We start from the raw sequence: 5156 nt of genomic DNA, 5'->3' as shown, positions 1-5156 counted from the left end.
CAATTACCTCTAGTCCTTTCTTGATCATCACCCTTCATCAATCCGAGCTCTCCATCCTTGGCTTGCTCTCCAAGATGGATTTCTGGCCCTTGATGCTTCATGATGATGATGACTTCATCTGCTTCAATCTCTGCCTTCAACCATCACTTCGCCACTCTAGCTACTCCCTGTGGTGGTTGAGCAGAATCAAAGACAAGCCATGCTTCAAGAATCTCCCTTGCTGGCCGAGATCTTCTTCTTCCTTTTTGAGCATGCAAAGCTCAAGATAACCTCACCAAATCTGACCATATTTGGTAAGTATCTTAGCCACAGCTCATTTTTATTTTAGTATGTTTTCTTGCCATCATTAGCTTGATGGTCTTGATGTATGCAACTCCTTCTTTTTCTTTGTTGATGAGCACGGCATCCATGGTTTACTGGACAAAGACCAAAGAAGAAGCAAGAAAGAGATGAGAGAGAGGAAAGAGAAATAGTAGTTAATGAAACAAAAGATAAAAGTGAATTAATTTCCCTTTCTCTTTTTACTGACAAACGTGTAGCCTTGGTGCTTGCAATCATATCACTTTGTCAATTTCTCTCTCATAGTTCTCATGTAATAAATGATAGTTGAGTGTAATTTGAAATCCAACACATGTTTGAATTTTTGGATCTGTTGAAAACAATTTGGGTTCCCTCTTCATTGTTTTCGGGTAATGCATGAGGAATTAACATTGCATATAATTGGGCTTAGTTGCATCAAATATCAAATCTGGCCCAATTAATAACATTTGTTTTCCTGATGGGTTTGGATCAAGCATAGGAAGCACTCATAGAAAATTAATCATGGGCTTGGTTGTAATCAACATTGAACTTGGCCCAACAATATAAAATTTCAGCCACTTAGTATATAATCATGCAACAAGGCTGGTTATTGGGCTTAAGCCAGAAATTCATTTTTCGGCCCAATATAAAAACTTGCAACAAAAATTATTTAATCAAATCAGATTATTAATTTTTGCAGTTAATTATTTTTAATAATGTTTAGTCATCATAAATATTAATTAAGAGTTTTCCAAACTCATCAATCAGCATTATAATTAGTTCTGTCATTTTGTAAGGATCACTGAATCGAATATCTTCAATTATACTACTACTTTTTTGCTTCAATACATGCATTCCAATCTCTTTTGCAATTGACTCACTTGGGACCTTTTTGTAGTAGGACTTGTGGCGCTGTCTTGCTTTATACGAAACTTCTGCATGATTCCATCCTTTTTCAAAATGTAGTGTGGTACAAGAATAGTGTGGCTCCAGATTAAAGATAAATAATTGATCCATTCTCTTCCACCAACCAATGGAAACTTGGTTGCCATTGATGGTCACGATGGGTGTTACTTCAATTGGGGAAGGGAGGTCATTCGTTAGTAGAATTGCAAGGCAAAGAGCATCGTGAGGGAATTTGGTGCCACGAAACCAGAAAGAAACAGAAGCTCCACTACAGTGCTGCTCAAACCACCTTGGAATCCTTCCTCCTGGCATCACAAACCGGGTCCTTCCACCCTCGTGCACTTCCTGTCAATCATTCATAGTGCATAAGCAGTAGTTTAGCATACAGTATTATCAACACACTGACCTAACATTATTAATTTGATATGAATTATGATCCATCTACATTCTTAATCAATAAAAAGTCATAGAACCTGATTGAGTAACACACTTGTGCACCCAGGACTCCAGGATTTGCAGTTTACTGCAGAGAAAATTTTCAAGTTTGGTGGAACCCCTTTAATCTCCCTAAGATTTTTGCAATGATCAACTATGAGCCACCATAGAAAGCGAAATTGTTGGATGCATTCAGGAAGAACTGTGAAATTATTGCCTGTTAAGTCTAAAATTTCCACATTGGGAAACCATGCAACAGCTAGTGGAGAAAAGTCATCTGACAAATTGCTGTTTGTGAGATAAAGATATTTCATATTTGAAGAGGGGATGAAGTGAGTGAATATTCCATGAAGCCCCTCCTCCTGTTTTCTTGATACCCTCCCTTTATTGCCTCCTAACTCTATCTCACACAAAGACAGTCGTGGCATCATGGCAATGACACTCGGTATCTTATACATTTCATCCCCACTCATTTCCAAACGCCACAATCCCGAAAGATCACGAAAGGAACATGGCAAATCTTTTATGCCACTGCCAATCAAATGAAGCATTTTTACATTTTCCATCTCTTCTAGAATTTCTGGAAAATCCTCAAGGCTCAAGCAACCAGATAGAAGGAGTTTTTCCAGTGAGGGCAAATTGATAGAAGGCGGAAAACTCCTCAGCTTGCCGCAATCTTCAGCATTCAATATTTTAAGTTTATTTAAAAAACCAACTGAACTGTGAACTGTGACTAAATTTCTACATGCTTTGAACGAAAATTCTTGTAATGTTTGAAGACTAGACACATCAGGTATTTCTTTCAAAGAATCACTGTAATCAAAATTCAAAGCTTTCAAGCTTACCAATTTCTGGAAAAGAAAAAACATAACAGAAAAAAAAAAAGAGTCAAACAAATAAACTTCATATGAATTCACTAACAAACAAAATCATAAAATGAATTCAGAACACTTGCCATAGATAAGCTAGCCAATTTGGGTGATATATAGAGATTATCAGGTAACTTGAGCATGGAGAGTTCCTTTGGTTGAAAATCATTCGGAAAATACTTTGAAAATCAGGTATATACCTCCACCATTCCAATACTCTTAAACTGTTTGGAAGATGTTTAGGACTTTGGGAAAAACAACAATTTTTTATGATAAGTGTTTTAAGATTTTTCATGTCTTTAAAAGCTTTTCCATCCCATTTTACTTCTACATCTCTATTTCCCTCTTTTTTCAATGGATCTTCATCTCCTTCCCTTTCAAATAAGGGAAATTCCAAATATATGATTTCAATGGTGCTACTTCCCTTTCAACACAAAAAACACAAATCAATTAAAATACAAGTGTATAAACAAGGACTTTCAACAAAGTTATTAGAGAAATTTATTACTTACTTGATTATTTTCTAAAACTTTAATTATATCTTCATAGAACCATAACCTACTACGTTTTCCAGGCATTTCTGGTGATCTTTCTAGAACAATTTCTTTGCCCATGTCTTCTGTCAAATCATGTATTGTCACTCTACTATTCTGATCTATCTTTATGAGAGATTTTTCAACCAACACTCCAATATGATATTTCATGCAACTCCCATAATGAGCTTGAAATAGATCTGTAACTTCCACTAATCTATATCCTTTAAAACAACAGGCAATATCAAGAAAAACACTCTGCTCTTCTTTTTCCAAAGCATCAAAACTTACTTTAAGTATCTTATATATTTTATTATCAAGATGTTTTTCAAATTGACCCAATGCAGATTCCCAAACTTCAACTTCTTTTCCAAACAAGTTGGAGCCTATTATTTCCAAAGCCAGTGGATGTCCAGAGGCATAAGTTATTGCACGATTTAAGACATCTGCATAACCTGGGCTAACATCATCATTTTCAAAAGCTTTCTTAATAAGCAATTGAAAAGACTCTGCTTTATTTAAACTCGCTACCTCATGTGTCTTTTCAACACGATGTTTTTTTAGCAAATGTGTGTCCCGTGTTGTAATAATAACTCTGCTGCCAGGACCAAACCAATCAGGTTTTCCAGCAATAGCCTGTAGCTGCTTGCTATCATCAACGTCATCTAGTACCAAAAGAACTTTCTTTTGACAGAATCTTTGTTGTATTTTTGAAGTTCCTTCTATAACACCTACTATCTGGAATCCCTCCTTCTCTAATATCTTACAAAGAAGGATATTTTGAAGATGTACCAACCCATATTTATTTGAATTTTCTTTGACGTTCTCAAGAAAGCACACACTTTCAAAATTGTCAGCAATCAAGTTATAAACTGCAAGAGCAAGTGTTGTTTTCCCTATTCCACCAATCCCATGTATTCCTATCATGTGAACTCGATCACTTGAATTCATTTCCAAAAGTGAAATTACTTTTGATACTCGAGATTCTAGTCCAACAGGGTAATCAGTGTTAGGCAAAGGTAAACACCTAATCTTTCTTGAAATCTCTTCCACTATATTTCTAATAAACTTATGTTCATATCCATCACTGCCAACAAACATAGACATAGATACTTTTAATAATATTTTTGATAAATGAGAAACAATTACAAAAGAAGTATCTAGAGTGAAATTACCCATCTTTGAAATGATAGCAAGACAAGTTAGCTACTTGATGCAGAGCCTTCTTCCAATTTTGCACTTTGTTCATGTCACTCTTGAATCTCTCCTCATGCTTAGCCATTGCCTCTCCAAAACCCTTATTCATATGGCGAACATCATAAGGATCAATCTTATAGAAAACTGGCAAAACCAAGCGATGATTTCCCTTGATGCAGTGAAAGATGTGGACAAGCTCATCTAAGCAAAAAGAAGAAGCAGCATAGTTGGCAAAGAGCACAATGATGGCAATCCTGGACTCTTGAATTGAGCTGAGAAGTGAGGGAGTGATTTCATCTCCTTTTGGAAGCTGCTCATCATCAATGAAGGCATGGATCCCTTGATTAGAAAGAGCTTCATAAAGATAGCCAGTGAAACCGTAGCGAGTATCTTCGCCTCTGAAACTAATAAACACATCATATTCCCATGCATAGCTGAAGGAAGAAGAGGAAAAGGGGGATTGTAGAGCCATGAGGATTAGAATGGTTGACTATTAGGATGTATATATCTTGGAGCGTTGGACCATGAAAACCCGAGAAAGAAAGTAGCAAGTCAACTTAGCAAGCGCGCAGAAACTGCGTTCTTGATTCCTTTGGTTAATAATTTGAGAATTGAGAGTAAGGTGACAAATAAGCGACTTACATTTCGAACGAACAGAATGTTAAAGAAAAAAAAGTATCAATAAATTTTGTTAGGATAACATATGTACACACCTTATTTTTAAATTAGTTCTTATAATTAAAGTATGGTTTTAATTTAAATTAATTTGTCTATATTTATTATGCTAAAAAAATAAAAAAATTTATTAGTTAGAGATTAATCTGTTTAAAATATAAATTTTTAGATATTTATTTATCACTTTATTCTTGAATTTTTTATACTAATCATACATGGAAATTAAATCATTTTTTACCAT

At 35.1% G+C, this 5156-nt stretch overlaps 1 pseudogene; it reads right to left on the bottom strand.

Annotated features, from left to right (window-relative positions):
* The window catches only part of LOC107641398, an 8319-nt pseudogene extending 3607 nt beyond the window's left edge, over positions 1-4712 (bottom strand).

Source organism: Arachis ipaensis, chromosome B05, assembly GCF_000816755.2.
Source record: "Arachis ipaensis cultivar K30076 chromosome B05, Araip1.1, whole genome shotgun sequence".
In the NCBI taxonomy this organism is placed as follows: Eukaryota; Viridiplantae; Streptophyta; class Magnoliopsida; order Fabales; family Fabaceae; genus Arachis; species Arachis ipaensis.
The sequence above is the reverse complement of the archived record's forward strand: the minus strand, read 5'-3'. Positions and strand labels throughout refer to the sequence as shown.